This window comes from Panthera leo, chromosome C1, assembly GCF_018350215.1.
Source record: "Panthera leo isolate Ple1 chromosome C1, P.leo_Ple1_pat1.1, whole genome shotgun sequence".
Lineage (NCBI taxonomy): Eukaryota > Metazoa > Chordata > Mammalia > Carnivora > Felidae > Panthera > Panthera leo.
The window spans coordinates 37,855,864-37,875,230 of NC_056686.1; positions in this window are offsets into that span (position 1 = coordinate 37,855,864).

The following is a 19,367-nucleotide window of genomic DNA, read 5'->3' on the forward strand; positions in this document are numbered from 1 at the left end:
AGTTGTTAGGGACTAGATATTAATTAAGGCTAAGGGCCCCAATCCCTTCCTAATTAGCTCATGGAGTATAATTTGCCTGCAAATGCTACTGTTACAATCACCTTGAATTTGTCTGGAGCTTTCCTCCAGCTGGATTGGGTGAGCTTTACCCCACTCCAGGAGAGGGAGCAGAGGGGAGATGAGGGGGGCGGTTGGGGGCGGCAGGGCGAGAGGCCCGGGTTCCTTGGTTCCTTTCCTACCCTGTCCCTGACTCTTGAGGAAAGGGCTTCCTTCTGTTTCCCCACCTGTAACAAAGGGGTTTTAAGGGAAAGAGGGGGCATATGTCTGAGAAGCCCTTCTCAGCTGGGACGTTCTAAGACCCACAGAATCAATGCTGGCCCAAGGCTGGGAATATACTGACGCCCAGGTTCTTCTGGGTTCTTCACAAACTGAGAAATCGCAAGCCCTTCCCTAAGGAGAGTCAGGGAGTTCGTTCTTCTATGGGTCCCAAACTTCAATTGTCAACAATTGAATTCTGAAGATCAGGAAATGAAGGCCATTGTCAGGCTGGGTGATAGACCCGTACACCCAGTTCTCACCCAGGTGGGCCCCTTTGTCCCCTGACCAGCCCATCTCTTTTCCCATGTTCGTGTTCTTCCTGCTCCAGAAAGTCTTCCCTTTTCCTCACTGCCTTCTCTACCAGGCAAGTGCCTGTCTACCCCATAGCACCTAATTCAAATGACCCTTCTTTATTAGACTTTCCTGATTGTCCCAGGCAAGGCTAGTGAGGACCTCACCTGGACTTTTGCTGTTCTTAAGTCCTCTATTCAAGCCTTCGGCTAACCTGCCTTGCAAGGTGATGGTGTATGCCTCGGTTTTACTATCAGACCGTGAACTTCTAGAGGATAGGACCCTACCATGTCTGATGCAACTTGACATCTGCCGTTCATCCCAGAATAGGTACCAAAATTGGTTGAGGTTGCTTTGTGTTTTTGGATTGTGCACTGTCTTTGACAATAAGTGGTGCCCCGGTTCTTGAATGGGCTCTGGGCTGTGGGGTCCAGGCCCTCTTCTCAGCCCTAAGAAGGCACTTAAGAGGGGGTCCTAAGTCCCCACCCTGCTTAGGGTTTCGGGGCTTGAGGGGGATGGTTTGAGAAAGCAAGGCCTATACCTTTGTCTCCTTCCTCCTGAGATCCCTAACACAGACCTGAGCGCATAGATGGGGTTCGGGGGAGGAAGTGAAGCTGCGTAGTACTGAATCCCATCAGCTGTGATGGACTCCACAAAAGAGACTGAGACAGGCCATTCGAACCCAGCCCCCGCCCCTGCTCCCCGGTGGAGTCTGGCCTGCAGCTCCCTGGGCTGGGGGCCGGGGATGAAAAGCAAGAGGGGTGCTGCTGGCTGGAAATATAAACAAGTTCAAGGAGGGCTTAAAGAAATTCCTGGATGACAGATCCCTAGCAGGTAACAGGTCATTAATAACCATGAAAGATGATGATGATAATCATAATAATTAATAATAATACCACCAAGAGGGCGTGTTTATACTTTTAACAGCTTTTTTTTTCTTACCACTATCTCTCGCTTGGGGGTGGGTGCGGAGGCCCAGAAAGGTGAAGGGGCTTGCCTGAGGCCACACACTCGTTCAGAGCACAGCCGGCACTAGCTCTGAGGGGCCATCCTGACTTCCTCCCCGGGACTTCTCAGTGGGTGGGGTAGGCTATTCAGTGACCCTATCATCATGAAGCTTCTATAAGCTTGTCACTCTAAGGTGCGCTCAGGGTCCTCACCTGCTCTGTCAGCGATCTGCCATGTGACACCCAACACCAGTTTTCACTCGCTGCAGTTTCCCCATGTGTGCGAGGTGGTGGTTGGGTATTGCGGGCAGTTAACCTCTTGGATCCACCGTATCCACTCTGAAGTGAGGTGATAGGAGTACCTGCATGAGGAGTAAACAATGCAGTGCGCTGACACGCCTAGCGCCTGCCGGGCACATAGTGAGCACTCGTTGAATATGAGTTTTGGGCACTGCCTGGGGAGAGCAGCCCCCAAGACGACTCAGGCTGACGCAGAGCAGACAGAGGGGGCAGTTTATTGCCTTCTGGACCGCTGTCCGCTGTTCTCCCACCCAAGGATGTCCCGCCTGGGTTCTGTGGACCCTGGCGGACTTCGGGGGAAACTTCCTCTGGGTCCATGCACTCGGCAACAGTTCCTTCGAAAGTTACTGGTGATTTCTGGTGTCCTGCTACATCCTGAAGGGAGTATTTTACAAGGTAAGCGAGGCTTTGGAGATTTTGCGAATTCACCAGATGCGCTCACTTCTTAAGTATGTGAGGATATTTGTTCTGAAGCTAGTTCCTCTCGTTTTTGTCCTTGCACTACCCCGTTCTATGGAGCACTTGTCCTCAAGTGAAATTGCGGTCCCCCTCTGGGAGTGAGAGGGACCAGTGCTGCCATCTACAGACAGAAAAGTGATTAGATTCAGTTCAAGAAGAGCTTGGAAGAGCAGAGCAGAGGAATAAGAGAATGAGTTGCCAATCTCAACCACCGCTCATCTTATTGCCCTAATATTTTAGAACCTATCATTGTTTACCTCAGTAGTTTTCAGATGTCCCGCCTTCATAGAAATTTCTAGTTTCAAACCAGGACGCATATTGGTTCCATTTCCATTCGGGACCAGTGCTGGAGTCCCGACGCCATCACAACACTTTGTACTGGGTACAAAATGATTAGGTATCTGTTCACTGACTGCTCATTATAGATTGTGGAATTGCTTTGGTACTAGATCAAGATTTGTGAAGGGCCTGTGTGAAGGTTTGGTTAAGTAGATCCCATTGGGATGGGAGGATCCAAAGGAAAATGCCAGGAATTGGCCAAATGGGGAATTTTCGTTCTCGTCAGTCAGTGGGCTTAGAGGAGTTTCCTCCAGATACAGCTTGGGCCAGTTCCCAGAGAGCAAAGGGGGCATGTTCTGAGGTCAGAGATGCAATCGGGCTAGTGTGAGAGCAAGGAAGAGATAAGGGAGACTCTGCACTCCAGGCCTCATGGTGGAGTTGTGATTTACTGTCAGCTTTCCGTGGCCACAGATATTGTGAACAGTAAGTGAACTTACGCTGCACAACCTGGGGGGTAAAGAGCAAACACAGACTGAGGAAACTATTCTTGAGGCAACAAATGCTAGAGCATCACAAGGAAACCTATAGAATTTTCTTCATGTGTCAACGGGAAAAATGAGAGCTCAGAATGGGAAGTGCCCTGCCCAAGGCCCCCCAGCAGGTGGAGGGCTGAGCCAGGACTAGAACCCAGGCTTCCTGACTCCTCACCAAAGGCTCTCTCGGAAGGCTTTCATGGTAGGTGACCTCCTGGAACAGGACCTTGCTCTCCACCCAAAGCTCCCTTTCCCTGAGGGCTACGGAGATGAAGCTTAATCTTTAATGAACTGGCTTTCAGTTTAACTTCCCTTTTGGCAATGATTAATACCCAGTGACCTAGTCTGGCATCTGGCGATCCTGACCAGGACTGACCCATGAGAGCGCTGCTGGCCTCCAGACCCAGATGTGGGCTGGAATTCAGCAGGATGGAGGTTTGAGGGGTGCTGGAATGGATTCTTACCCAGAAGAATCTCTTCTGTGCCATGTCTGGAATTCTGTCATTGGATGTCACTGCTCGGAAGTAGGACGTCACAAATGCCCCTGGTCAGGAGAACTAGGAATACAAATTATGTTTCAAATACTCATTGGGCTATTGATTTGACAGTTCTGAGCTCAGAGGGATTGCAGGATTCATGATTTTTAGTCAAAGGTTAATAGGCGAGGGTGACGTCACTGGATCCGCAGCACAACCAGACTATGAGGGAGAGAGTTCCGAGATTCAGAGCTGGAAAGAACTCGTGCAAAGTCTAGCTCTGATAGCCACTAGTTGTGAGAACTTGGGTAACTCCATCAGTTTCCTCGTCTATCCAGTAGAGAAAAGAACACCTCCCTCTAGGCTCCCTAGAGGATGAAAGAGGGAGTGCATGGAAAGTAGCTGACCCAGAGGAGGCGCCAACTAAATAGTGTTTCTTCCCTGCTTTCTCCCTGCTCGGATCCGCCTTAGCTGACCCTCTGCAGGAAGGCAGAGAGGAGTCCAGGTCTATCCTTGGAGAAGCATTTTTCTTGTGTGCTCTGGGATACTTACAAGAACTGGTTTTCTCCCTCTGAGAGTGGCTAGTTAGCCAGGCACCAGGGCTCCATCCTTTCCTGCCCCTGGAGCCACTGGAACCAGTGAGCAAGACTGGGTTCACCTCCCTCATCTCCCTGCGTCTGCCTGCCTTTCCTGATTGTGAGCTGAGAAGGTGCCTCCGTCCAAGTCCATTAGAGCATCTTGCTTCTGTCTTCTGTCTTAGTATCCACTGGCACCAGCACTGGGCTTGTCAGCAGCTCCCCCCCACAGCTGCCTACTGGGCGCTCTCGCATGTTGGCATCCCTGGCTTCGTGTGGGGGTTCCATACATCAGTCTCCGGCCCAGCCTGCTGGAGGGCCTGCTCCCGGATTCATCGTGAAAGCGTGACCAGGTGAAACCACTAAATGGAACAGTCATCCCCTCCCTCTCTGCTCCAGCCACATGGAGCGGCCCTTGACTGCCTGAAGATGCCCTCCTCTTTCCTGTCTTCGTGTCTTCCCCCTGGGATGTCATTCAGCTCGTGTGTTGCTTCCCTGATCCGTGGACTCCAAGCCCTTCTGCCCATGGCTTCCCCAGCCCAGCTTTCATGCTCTGTGTGGGGGTCTATTTGCTGCCTGTCTCCTATAGACAGAGAGTTCTGAGAGGAGTTCCCAATTCCTGGCCTGGTGTTCAGTGTCCAGTGCCGTTATCCTGGAATCACCGAGATGGAGACTGTGACTGTAGGAAAGTGGCTCCCGTGACCTCATCAGGGAAGATCGACTGTGAGGCCTGGGCTGGGGGGCAGGCAGGCTGAAGCAGGGAACCATGAAGCCCCCAGCGGAAGCCATGGCTCCGTCTCTGTTTTGGTTTTGCTTTTGTGGGCTTTTCATTTCAGAAGTTAATCTAGTTAACTCCAACAATGTCATTTCGGCAAGCCAGCAATTTCCTTTTGCCCTTTATTTAATGAGCCCCCGCCCCCACCCCAATTTCTATAATAAAGGCATGCAGGTGGGTAATTACAGAGGTGTGAAATAGGAGTGCTGGGCCAGGGCCAGCTGAGCATTCTGGAGCATCCGTTGGGAAGGGTTCTGGGGAACTACCCAGCCCCACTATTCAGGTCCAGGTAGGGAAATTGAAGCCTAGAGAAGGCAAGGAACTTCTATAAAGCTACATAGCAGTAGAAGGTGGGGCCAGAGCAGGAATCCAAGTCCTTAACCCCCTCACTGGCGTCCTTTTTGCTGCTCAGTGCCAATCTTATCCCCCTAGTTCTGCAGCGCATGCCATAAGCACTCCCACCTGTCATCACTCCATCTGTCCTCCCAACTACCCACCTACTCAATTATCCATCGATCCATCCATCCATCCATCCATCTATCCATGTATTCTATAGATAATTCCTGAGAGCCCAGTACATGCAAGGAATTGTGACTACAGCAGGGAACAAGAGGGTCCGAACCCTGTGCTCATTGATTGTCACCTCGGATTACAGTCTCACACTCAGCCTGATGGAGGCAAACCATGGGAACAGATCATTTCAATATAGGGTGGCAAGCGCCATGTTTGTTGTAAACATTGGGCCCCTAATTCTCCGTAGAGCGATAGAGAACTTCTCAGAGGAGGAACAGGGCATTGTAATGAGTCCTGAGGACAGGAAAGGGTTTGCAAAAGGCATAGAGAGGTTTTTTTAAGAATCTGGAAGGATATTTACCCACATGTTAACAGTGTTTATCTCTGGGGAATGGGATTTGCAGGGTAGTGGGTGGGAGGTGGGAATGGGACAAATTTTTACTTTCTGCTTTCCGTCTTTGGTATTATTTCAGTTAGAGTGTGTATAGATTAGCATTTTAATAAAAAGAAGATATTTCTATTTCAAATATTTGTATATTTGGAAAAAATAATATAGGGTATTTAAGGAACATTAAATGACTCAGTGTGACAAGTGTAGAAAGTTGGAGGGAGAGAGGGAAAACATGAGGCCATGGAGGTTGGCTGGAGTCAGTCTAAGAAGGTCCTGAAATGCTGGGATAAAGAGTTTGGATTTTAACCACAGGGGCCTATGGAGGTGAGAGCAGAGGCCACCTCCACAGAGCCTGGAAGTGCCTGGTGCATACAGATGCCCAATTAATCCAGACCTGGTGTTGAATGAATGGGCATGGCCAGATAATACAGAATCATCTAAGGCTTGAAGCAGAGGTTGTGAACGTGTGGAGTCTTGCCACTATGTGTCGGTGGCAGTGATGGGGCAGTGAAGAACCTGCAGAATGGGTAAAATGGTGTGGGGAATCCTATATGAAGAGAGGAAAGAATGCTGTGGTTTCTACTCAGACCAGAGGAGCGTGGAATAGGTCCAGAGCTGTGAACGTGGGTATAAGCTGACAACCATGGAGGGTCCTTTTTTCTTTATAAGAAAATTCTCAGAACATAGGCTTTTTCAGACCAGGCAAGGTTTCTGGTGTCCTTAGTGGCCACAAACCAACAAAAGCAGGCCACCCTCACTTCTGCCTCCCACATGTATCTGTTTTAATCTCTCTTCCCTTCACTACGTCTTCAACACTACAGCGGGAGGAGCCTCCAAAAATGCAGTCCTGACCACATTGCCTCCTTGCTTGAATCCTTCAGGATAAAGTGGAGTCCCCTCACGTTGGCTCACGAGGCCTTTTTGATCTGTTCTAATTTATTTCTCCAACCTCACCTCCCACGACCTCTTACTTAAACTCTACCCTTCAGTCATTGCTCCATTGCTCTCAGTTAACTGAGCTACTTCATGCCTCTCTGTCTTTGCTGGATCATCTCTCCTTTTCCTGGGCTGATCCCACCCTTACACCCTCTCTCTACCTCCCATTTGCCTGATGAACACCTAGCCCTCTTTTAAGGTTCCATTTTTGCATTTTTCCCCTCTGAAGCCTTCGCTCGTTGCATCCCCACTACTGCCCATGCTTCACTTCTCTGGGTAGACTTGATCATGCCCTTCCTGGGAACTTGTGCCCCAAATTCTCTGTTCTATTAAGTAGACTTGCACCATGGCACCTCACTGGACTTAGAATTTACATATCCACCTCTCCCCTGCACAGTCTCCACTGTTCCCCTTCCCAGGCTATAAACTCTTCAATGACTGTTTTCTGCTATCCTTAGCACCTGGCACAGAGGCCCGAACATACTAGGCATTCAGCAAGTATTGGCTGAACCAATGCATGAATAAATAACAGAGTACCTCTGTAATGAGTTCTTCTTATAAAATTGAAAATCATATCACACCCTTACCTTCCCTCACCTCAAGGTGACAGGAATCCCCAAACATCCCTGCAAGAGAGAGCCTTCTGCATTGAGAAGATGCCAGGCAGAGAAGCAGGAGACTTGAGTTCTAATCCTGATCTCTCTGCCCTGGGGCAATCTCCTGCCCTTCTCTGGGCCTCAGTTTCCCATGTGCATGGTCCTAGTGCTACTCCCCCATGTGGCTATTTGCCATAGATATGCTGTGAAGCTCAAACAGAGACCAAACTTCGGGTAATATTGAAGTGTCAGCTGGAAGATGCGGTCCTCTGCCAAGCAGCCATGCCTAGGCTTATTGGGGGGTGTAGGGGTTCTTCACTCCCACCACTGATGGGGACCTGCTCAGAGACTCTTTCTCCCCTCCTCCAGCTCACTCATGTTGTGGGGCTCAGAGAATGTTAATTATTAGGCCCAGCCCACCTGGAGAGCCCCAGATGAAAGCAAGCTCAAAGTGTAAAGTCTAATCGATGCCTGGTGCCTGGCGTCGGAGCCTCAGCTGGCTCTGCCTGGAGACGGATCATTAATCCAGACACTCCGACCTGGAACACTGGTCCCAGGAAGTCCTGAAACATTCCTGACCACCCACGGCTCAGCCCAGCAGCCCCGTGAGGCAGCCAGCCTGCTGCTGAGTCTCAGAATTTTACAATCTCAAAGTTAGATGAGACACAGAGAGTAGCTAGTCCAGACCCCCACCCAGGGCAGAACTCCAGGCTCAGTGTGATCACTCACCACTGACAGATTCTCTGGAGACATGCGCCTTGATGAACAGCCCTGGAGTCGTTGGGGACAGATCTGTGTGACCTTGGGCCTTGCGTTCTCCTTCTGCAAAAGTGGAATAAGGCTACCTAACTCATAAGACTGATATTAAGAATAAACCAATTTGCTTGTAAGTTTTGTTTCGAGGTTTATGAGAATGATGCGCATGTGTGAGCTGTCATTATCATTTGTTGACGTTATGAGCTCCTGTTCCTGGGATGGAGTCTTTCTCCCCGGAGTCTCCAACTGACAATGATTTGCTTCTCTGCTTGAGAACTTGTATATCCCAGGGCCCTGAAATATGAAGTCAGGAGCCCCTTGCCTTGCACCTAAGGCCCTTCAAGCTGAAGCCACCACCTCTCCCCCCACTCAGCTGCATCTCCTGCTTCTCCCCACCCATCGACTGCCTCCCAGACATAGAAAACTGACCTTTGATTTCCCCTTGGCTTGGCATATCCCAGCTCCTCACCCCTTTATTCTTGGTGAATTCCTGTTCACCTTTTAAGGCCCTGCTTAACTGCCCCCTCTCCTGAGAAGCCTTCTTGATTCCCTATTACAAACTTCTGGCAAAGTTGGGTTTTGTTTCTCCCGGGTCTTGTAGCACATCAAAGCTCTCACTACCATAGCACCAGAGTACGTTGCTTGGGTTTTAGCTAGTTTTCTTCTTAAATGCATAAGGAATATTAAAATGCATCTTCTAGGGTAGAATTGGCCTTCTTCTTGTAGCTAGTTACAATAGCAATACTGGTCATTAGTTCCTCAGCATGAGTTTTTTTTTCAACAGCTTCATACCTGGGTTGTAGACAAAATGGCTCTAGAAGCAAACAGACCTGGGTATGAATCTCAACCACCTCAAACCTGTAAAACTTTGAGCATTGTTTTGTCTTTCTTTGTCTGTTTCCTTGTTTGAACAATAGGAAGTTTACAAAGCCTACCTCTTAGGGTTCTTGTGAAGATTATAAGCAATACTTACACTGAATAATAGACTATCTTGCCCTGAGATACAGGACTATTAGAGTCTTATCATCTGGGTCCCAGCTCTGCCTCTCTGTGGCTCTCCATTTCCTCATCCGTGATATAATGTGATTCTATTGTCAGAATTTTTCAAGCTTTGATCCTCGGTCACGTGGCTGTACCATATAGGGCACGGCCTTCCAGGTGAAGGCTGCTCTTTACCTAGACCACACAGTTCCTTTCATATTGATTGCCTAGACTGTCTTTGGTTGGTTTCAAAAGACTCTTCTGGCTCTGATGCCATGATTCCAGGAGTGGAATGATGATTCCATGATTCCAGGTAATAGGAAGAGGCTGAGAGGCTGGCCTAGTCATGATCTAGGCCCTGGTTTGGGCATCCCAGGCACCTGGGGCAGGTGTAGAGAGGGGGCCTTTGTCTGTCTTTGCAGTCCCTTCACTCATGCCTTGCATAGTTTAGCACAGAATAGGTGTTAAGTGAGTCTGTTAGGTGGAAAAAAGGAGAGTCCACAAGGAATGGTTCTTCAGAAGAGGTAAACTGAGGTGACCCCAGGCCCAACTACTGTGACCTGTCCTGATTTCTCTCTTGGGAAGATATGCATTGAATACACTCACCCAGCCTAGAGTGCTTTTATATTCCAGCTTCTCGGTGGGGACCAGACCAGGCTATGGAAGCTTCCTGGAGAAGAAGGAGGGGGAGGCTCCCCACTTAGGGAAACTGAGGTAGGCAGGAGGTCCTGAGATGTCATCAAGCATCTTGGAGAAGCCACAGGAGCCCCTGAGTAGAGACAGCATTAAAAAGAACTCTGGGAGTTCCTGAACCTTTGTCCTGTGTCTGTATGCGTGATCTTGTTACTTCAGGTAGGGCTTCAAAAGGAGTAGCTAAAAACTCTGAAGGAGAGTTTCTAGCTGGAGAAGGACCTGTGAGGTCAGGTTGTCCACAGGGAGAGGGGTTTGGGGAGGCCGAAACTCCTTGCAGCAAGGAGCCCATGATGATCACAGACAAGGACAAAGTTGCAGAGCTGAGGAGGGCTATAGGCTGAGGTACTGAAGTTTGTGGGAAGGAAGAAACATGAGGGTCAATTTGGGAATAAGATGAGTCCATGGGCCACCCTCCCCACTGCCTTATTGTGAACTCTTCACTTAAGGGACAGGACATGGGGGTGCTTCTCCGTCTCCATGGGCCCAGCATCAAGCTTTGCAAATATTGGATGCGTGATAAACACTGCTTGAACTCCATTTCCCCTCTTCCATTTTACCCTTTTATTTTAAGCTCAGATCTTCCTCCTCCAGATGGATTTCTCCCATATGGTTATAGAAACTGGATCAGTGGAAAGAGAAATTCTTGGATGTTGGAATTTCAGGAACGTTTCCAGGATGCCAAGAAAAATAGCTCTGTGATGAGCCAATGGCATCATGATGGCAGATCTGGAAAATAGATCTGATTCTTTCTGAGTCACAATCTCATAGGATCACAGAGACGTTGAGGTTATCTGGTCTACTCCACGATGTTACAGATGGAGGAGCTGAGGCCTGGGGAGGGGAAGAACTAGTTGGTGGCAGAGATAGGACTAGAACCAAGTCCTGTGGTAGAAGCCATTAACCTCACTCTGATCAGATGCCAGGGCCCTGCCGCCGAGCCCTGCTAAGAGCCGTCTGACATGTGTAGCTTTGCCTTATCAGCAGAAAGAAAGATGACAGTGGGCAGTCTTCACTGGCCAAGCATCCATCAGGACCCACATAAATATTTTCCCAGCTTCTGCATGGCCAGCATCTAGTTGGCTAAGTTCCAGGGGACAGTAAATAATTCGGACGACTGGTTACTTCCTGACAACTTTCTTGGGTGTGTTTTCTGCCAACTATGTTTTTGGAGCGGACGTTGGGGAGCTCTTGACGAGGGCAGCTAGCCAAACCCTTACTGGGCTCTCTGACGGCGTTTCTGGTCAGGAAGGAAGTACCCATGGTGTCTAGATGTCATCGTGCTTGGGGCAGAAGACTATTTTCACTCGGTCAGATAGGCCTCTCAAGTGAAGCCAGGAATGAGTTTCAGGGATTAGGGTGGAGTGAGGTTAGACTGTAGGAAAAAAACGTCAGGAGAAATCAGCTCAAGTACATGTTGGGGTCTTGGCAACTAAGCTGGTGAGGAAGGCAAGGATAGTGCTGGAGCTGTCAATGGCCCCAGACCATCCGAGTGACGGGTTTGGGAGCTGTGAGTTCAGAAGGGGGTGGGGTGTTCAGGTTCCATTTGTTCTGATACTTCATCCAAGGCTTCAACTGGAGCTGGCAGTGGGAATTTCAGGGAAGTATGTGACAACTCTGGTGTCCTGACTTCAGTCAGCAATTTGAGGAAATGGGAATAGAGGGGAGAGAAGGAAATATCTTGAAAGAGCAGCAGGTCCAGGGAGTCTCCGGGTAGCTAAACCTGACACCAGGCTGAGGAAAACAAGACAAATTCTATATCTCACTCTTTGGTGGGGAGAGCCATTATCTTCTCTGCATTAGACAAAGTGGACTTATAGATGGAGCAGGTCTGGGTATTCAGTGGGAAGGCTTTTGGTACCAGTACTTTTTCAGGGTGATGAAAGCCAGACTGGCACTGGTGCAAATGTCCAGCATCCCTGTTGCTTAAGGAAAGGCATGGTGTCTCTGATGAGTGTGAGGACATAGACTCCCATATGGCTGGAAGGACCTGTACCAACAAGGTCTTGCCCGACCTTCACAATGAGATTACTGGGGCCATGTGTCCCACATGTCTTGACTTCCAGCCCCCAGCCCCACGTGATTGTCCTTGGAAACTCAGTAAAGATCACATTTACTCAATATCTGAAGGAGGCAAGGCCGGGACTTTTGAGGCCCAATCTGACTTCCTGTATGTGGTTCTTGATGACGGGTGGGACTCTTCAATCCCCAGCAGGGGCCTGTCACCCAGGCATTTGACAACACTTTTTGAACCGGCCTTTATTCTAAACTTACACACTCTCTAGGGATGGAAGGTCCTAAATTCACCTCCTCATAAACTATGTTGCAAACTTTGCCCTGACTTTGAAGAGAAATGCAAGATTATTCAAAGACTATGGGCATTGGAATCAGGTGCCTTGAATTCAGGTACAGGTTGAACTAGCTCTGTACCCTTGGCCATTTACTTACCACTTCTGAATCTCATTCCCCTCACTGGAAAGATGGAGAAATGGTCATTGGAAGGCTGAAGTCAAGTAAGATGCATAAGGTCCCAAGTCCAGTTCCTGGCACAAAGTAGATGCCCAATATGTGATTACTGACTTACTCAAAACTCAATTAAGACGCGAGTTCTGGTCTCGGATCTGCTGGAGCCAGACTGGGTGTCGTCAGGCAGTTACCTCCCCATTCTGAGCCATAGTTGTCTCATTACTAGCATGGAGAAAATAATGCCCATTCCACAGGTCTGTTGTGAGGTTTTAACGAGATGCTTGTATAAACTCCCAGGTTCCTTCTAGTTTCCAGGTTTAGGGGAAACTGCCTCATCATGAAAACGATCAGAAAAATGAAAACCTACCCCCCCACAGACTAATGGGTGCAAAGGCTTCTGATTCTAGGCTAGAAGCCTTCTTCAGTCTGTTCTCTCCTTTCTTCACCTCTCCCTAAAGCCTCATCCCTCCCTTGCCCAGACGTGGACACCTGCCTCCTTACAGATTCCTCCCCTCCATACTCTGGCCTGACTTATGTTTCTGCTCAGTCCCCCATATGCTTCCCTACAGCCCCTTGATTAATTTACATTTGCATTTTCACACATCTTCAATGGGGAAGACCCTTGGGCTCAGAGTCAGCAGATATATATTCTGGTCCTTGTTTTGCTGCTGGCTGACCTTCTACACACTGCTTCCTTTCTCTGGGCCTCCGATTCTCTCTCTTGGATGTCTAAGATTGGGTGAGATGATATCACAGGGCCTTTCAAGCCTTATGGTATTTTAACAAAATTTGATACCCTCTAGGGTGACTAAGAATTCTTTTTCTCACCACACACACATACACACACAAACACACGGACTCCCACTCACTCACATGCAGACTCTCACACAAGTACACACTCCCTAATATACACAGACATGTTTTTTCACACACACATCCTCACACACATGTGAATACTCCCTCAGACTTGCCAATACACACTCTCAGACACATGCAGAAACTAGTGTATCTTTTTCATCATCTGAATCCCTAGTACTTAGAGCAGAGCACTTATTAAATCCTCAAAACTCTTCTAAGGAAGGAACAAATATGCTCATTCCCCCAATACCTGATGCAGGGATTCACATTCGCCATACCCATGTATACAAGGGATCGGACACGCACTCGGGTACCGGGGCATGCTGACCTATGTTAGACACACCCAGCACACTCACTCCTACCTGCGTTCCCACACAAGAGATCTCCTTCCGAGTCCCTTCCAGGACTTCAACTAAGGGAGATCCTTTTCTCACATGTCACCCTGAAGGCTCCCTTGTTGATATCAGGTTGGCTCCAGTGATACCCTAGGACCTTGGTCCAGGTATCAGGGATACCTGAAGCTTCATTATTCTCAGTGTGGACAGTACTTTGAAAAGTCAAATCATGCTATCAGATGATATCCTACTTGAACCCTCAGCAGACCTGAGTGGGGCCTCAGAGTAAGGATTAGCCCCCATGTCACAGCCAGGGAGACAGAGACTAGGAGAAGGTAGGCCATCTGCCCAAGGTCAGAAAGCTAGCTAGTACATGACTTGCCCAACCAGAAACCGTGTCGCTCTTGTCCAGACCCTCCCCATCGCCTCCCCCAGTGACTGTTTTAAGAGGATTATTTATTCTTCAGTTGTTTTCCCCCTCTAATTTATTTCTTTCTTTATCTTTTTTTTTTTTTATCCCCTGTTTCCGCCTGCAAAGAGTTGGGTTTCAGCAGGGAGTGAGGGAGGCCAAGTTCACCGTCAGGAGAAAAATCTAAAAGTAACTTCCCTTATAAACTCCAGCCAAGATTCCTGGCAAATGAAATGAGAACTTACCACACTCTCACGCACCCACCTTCACAAAGAACCAATTTAACTTTCAAAAGGAATAAACAGTAATAAAGTTAATATCTACTTCAGAAAATGAAGTAAGCCCCCCAACCATATAATTTGCCAACTAATTAAAAAATTATTCACACCACTTATGATTTTTTAATTTGTATTACTTTTTGTTCCTTGGAAGGAACTGGTAAAGTATAAACCTATTCCAGTGATCTTAGCTTTGGGATGGCTGGTGAATTTGTGGGTCAGTCTGGACTGGTTCTTTCCCATAAAGATGGTGCTGTGGGGTGGCTGGAGCCCTATTTGGGGGCTCTGAGGACCCAGACCTGAGCATAGCTCTGCTGACCCCTGTCTTTGTTGACTCCAACAGCCCTCAAGAGAGGCAGTAAAGCTGTATGACAAGACTACTAACTTTGAAGTCAGACTGACCTGTTTGAATTCCAATTCTACCCCTTAATGACCATATGACTATGGACAAGTCACTTAACCTCATGGATCTGTTTTCTTGTCTGTGCAAGGCCTATTGATGTTCCTACTTTGGTCAGTTATTGTGAGAACCAGGATTAACATATATAAGGGACCTGACATATAGTAGGTGCTTAATAAATGGTAGAAACCATCAGATCTGCTAACCTAGCACTTGACTCCACTTTGTCTTAGATTTCTAGGAGGAGGCTATCTGAAGTAATGGTACAGGTATGGAAGAGGAAAGGAAGAGAACCAGGTTCCACATCTGGTTCTACAATGGATTTGGGAGGTCCTTGCCCCTCTCTGGGTCTCTGTCTTCTCATCTGGATATTCGTAAGGGGTTCCCACTCTTGTGAACTGTGTGTTCACTGAGGCTTAAGACTAGATCTTCTCTTCTTATTCCTACTTCTGAGTTAGATAGGAAACATAAGCCAGATACACAGTAGCTGGTTAAAGATAACTTCATTGATTAACCTTGCCCACTGCTGGTCAACCAGGCTCAGAGAAATGGTGGAAGCAAACCCAAATGTACTCAAGTTCAGCTGTGTGCAAGGGATGACATACGTCATGTTATGCAACTATTACATTGAACAAGAGAGACCCAAGAAACGACTTTCACCAGCTCTTCTGTGGGGCTGAATCTCCTCTATCCTATTAGATGAAAACTTGAACTTGCCCCATGACTCTTCTGCTTTTCTCTTAGGTAATAAGAAGTTCTGCTTTATTTCAACTCACACAACATCATTTTCTACTCAGTAACATGTCTTATCCAGTGTACTACTATTATTGCTAACGTTAGTAGTATTGCCAATATCAGCATATTATTGATAATATTAGTAATAAACTTCAAACTTCATTTAGAGGAAATGCTGTTCTCACTACCCACTTGGACCTGGAACCGCTGCTGGCCAATCACCTACGGTGAGAACAAGGCTCAGTTTCTTCTTTCTTGTGATACCTGGAGTATCACTTCTCCTTCTTCATCTTGCTAACCAATGTGGATTTTTGATCTCTCCATTGTCAGGAATAGTGAGGGAGAGAAAGAAAAGGGATGGGAAAGTTCTTAACTTGACTAGTATAGACTTGAAGATCCAGGGTCAGTGCTCTCTGGGCCTGGCAGGCATTTAACCTTGCTTATTTTCTCATGAGACATTTTTGTGTGTTCATTGGAGAAAATCCATCCCCCTCCCCATACAGCTGATGACTTGATGTGGGCAAATACATATCTATTCCAGTTGGCTGATTGTGACTCCTTGCCAGCCCATAGGCTTCTGCCAGCACATCAGCCTCTTTCTGCTGAGGTCTCTCCTTTCCCTACAGAGTCTTGGGACAGGGTCCAGGATGATGTAGACCTTCTCCTTTTCGTTGGTCCAGATCTGGTTTAGAAAAACACCTTTGTATCTATCCTCTGCTTGATAAACTCTGAGAATGCAGGTTGCCACAGTACAGCAACCACCCTTTACTCTGCTGTTAGAATAGCTGGTCAGCCAGCCTCTTGCCCTGTATGTTTACCAGTGGGAGTCAGACTCTAGTCCACTATATCCCCCCAATATAGAAACACATAAGCTCTCCAACTATCCCATTGAAACCACTTTTCCCGGGCTTGAGTTAAGGGAGGGAGTGGACGAAGATGCACAATGTACTTACAGTTCTTTCCAGAAATCTCCTATCTAATCCCTGGCTCCATTCTTGGCCTCTCCCACCTTTTTTTTTTTTTTTTTTTTTTTTTTATGCTAGAGGTGGGTGGTCAGCAAAGAGCCACAAATGCAGTTTTCAACACCACCTTTTGCAGCCCTTGTGTGGTGGTCTTGTGTTTCACGTGGGGATGTGTTATCCATTATCTTGGGGCCTCGCATGAAGGCTGAACTAATATGGGTAAACTTTAAGATTCTCTTTACATTTATTTTACTTTCAAAGCAAAACTTTGAGGTAGATATTGCTATTTCCATATAATGGTTGAGAAAATAGTTTCAGAGAGGCTGAGAAACTAAACAATTAGTTGGGATTGAAAACCAACTAATCAGATCCCCAAACCTGAGTTCTTTCCACCCTACTACAAAGCCTGAGGCTATACTGCCACAGCAGGTGGGGAACAGCACAATGTTTGCTAGCCCATCACACAGATGGCAAGAATGTGAGTGAGGACATTTGCATCAAAGTCCAGTCTGGCTGTCAGCTACTTCTTAATCTTGAAACATGCTCTTACCCATAAATTCATCTGATGGGAAGTCATCCAAGGCAAAATCCTCCCTGATGCCTAGGGAGCTGCTTTGGAAGATGTTGGCAAATAGATAGGCTCTCCTGTGTTTCACACCCACACCGATTCCTTCTTCCCAACCTCTCTTCAAAGCTTTTATTTATTTATTTATTTATTTATTTATTTATTTATTTTCTTCTGATTATTACATTGGAGAGAAGCCCTCCATTAACATGACCTTTATCATCACCAACACCACGTATTTAAAAAGTGTTAAGTTGTTTTTAGCATCTGTTTTCATCTTGCTCATCTCTCTGTTTGCAACGGTTCTTACTCAATTGAGGTTCATTCAATTAATTTATTGGCTGACAACAGTTCCTGTGAGAGTGGGTTAGGCACTGGGGAGGGAGGATGAGAAAGAAAGGAAATGTGTACCCAATTGGGGCTGTCACATCAACCAACAATGGCTCGGCTCAGGGTCCTGACTCCCTGGGAGACCCTGGATGAGTCATCCTCTGTCATCTTCAATTTTCTCATCTGACCAATGGGGGATAAAGGTCCCTGTCCTGTCAGCCTCACCGGGAGTGTAAGATGAACCTCAGACAACATCACAGACATGAAAAAGTATCAAATGTGTGGGTTTGGTCTGCAAAAACAAAACTTCTGACTCAGCCCGACCAGCCAGGCTTTGCAGACAGTGGACTAGGAGGAACTGGAGAACCACCCTGGCCTGTGTGAGTCGCAAAAGAGGCCTCTGCTTTCTGGAATAAATTATGCACAAGGCAGAGGCGTCAGGGCTGTCTGCTCCCTGTCTGGCCTCCTTGGCCATCTCACTTTATGAGACATAAATCCCCAAGACTCACTGGTCATTTTTAATCTTCATCAGTGTTTATTTTTTTGGTTTTGTCCCCCTTTCTCTCTACCTTTGAGGCTGCTTGCTATTTTATAGGGTTCTGAGCCAGGAGGGCAGAACACAGCTACAAATCTCACGGCTCTCCCTGCTGAGACAGTGGACGGGAGACAAGCGGCAGTGGTCTGAATCTCAGATGCCCCCAGAAGCCCGGGCCAGGCTGGAGGCCTGCCTTGGGTGCCTGTCCTAGCAAGTGGGGCCAGAAGTTTGCTCTCCAGGTATGCCCAGGCCTCAGAGTTCAGGAGCAAGATGGATCGAGGGGCATGCTCATATGGGGAGGACACCCAACATGGTAGTGGACTCATGTCTGTCACATCTAGCTAGGTGACACTGACCAAAAGCTACTGAATGTCTCTTAGCCTCGTGTCCCTTCCTTTAGAACAGGAATGACAGGGGTGCGTGGATGGCTCAGCTGGTTAAGCATCCAACTTCAGCTCAGGTCATGATCTTACAGTTCATGAGTTTGAGCCCTGTGTTGGGGTTTACCTGACAGTGAGGAGCCTACTTCAGATTCTCTGTCTCCCTCTCTCTCTCTGGCCTTTCCCTGCTCACTCTCTCCCTCTCGCTCTCTCTCTCTCTCTCAAAAATAAATAAAATAAACATTTACAAAATTGAAAGGACAATAACTAATTCACAAAGAGATTGCGAGGACCACTTAAATGACCTAGGCCAAGGTATCTGGTCCACATGAGGCATTCAGCACACATGAATGCTCCTTTCTTAAGTGGCCCATGATTGTGAAGTAATGAGTTTATTATCTGCTCTTTCTCTAGACCCATTTTAATGTGAGCTCTTTGCAGACAGCGACTCTGTCTGGCTTGGTCATCTCATGATCAGCAGCACCTGGTATAATGCATGACACATTATCTGTGTATCTGTGCTCGATAAACATTGCCTGAGTGATGAAGGAAAACAAGCTGTCTGTACAATTTCTGCAGATACTGAGCAGTTTCCATACAAGAGAATACTGCCCCAGAGATATATGGGTGTGTAGAACAAAAGGAGTTTAGAACAGCATGCAGCTTGATGTTTTCACTGTTTTTTTAAGTTTGTTGATTTATTTTGAGAGAGAGAGAGCATGAGAGTGAGTGGGGGAGGGGCATAGAGAGAGGGAGAGAGAATACCAAGCAGCTCTACACTGTCGGTGCAGGGTCTGACTTAGGGCTCGATCCCACAAACTGAAATCTTGACCTGAGCTGAAATCAAGAGTCAGATGCTTAATAGACTAAGCCACCCAGGCCCTGATGTTTTCACTCTTGAGAAGCTTTTAGGTTCAAGAAGGAGAAGAGACTTCCCCAGGACCCACCAGAAGTTCATGGTAGAGCTGGGGTTGGCACCCAAGCCTTCCAATTCCTCAGCTGGGATTAATTGTAGTATGTTATGCCACTATTCAGCTTTTGAAAGTAAAAGACAGAGGTAGAGAAGCAAGGAAAAGGCAAGCTTAAGAAAAAGAAGAGCTAAGAGAAAGAAAGCATTCCTGCTCCAATCCTGAGAGAGAGAGGGAGAGAGAGAGAAAGGAAGAAGAAGAAGAAGAAGAAGAAGAAGAAGAAGAAGAAGAAGAAGAAGGAGGAAGAGAGAGAGGAGGAGGAGTAGGGGGAGGAAGGAGAGAGATAGGTTGACAGAGAGATAGAGAGAGGCTCAGGGCTAGGACACACAA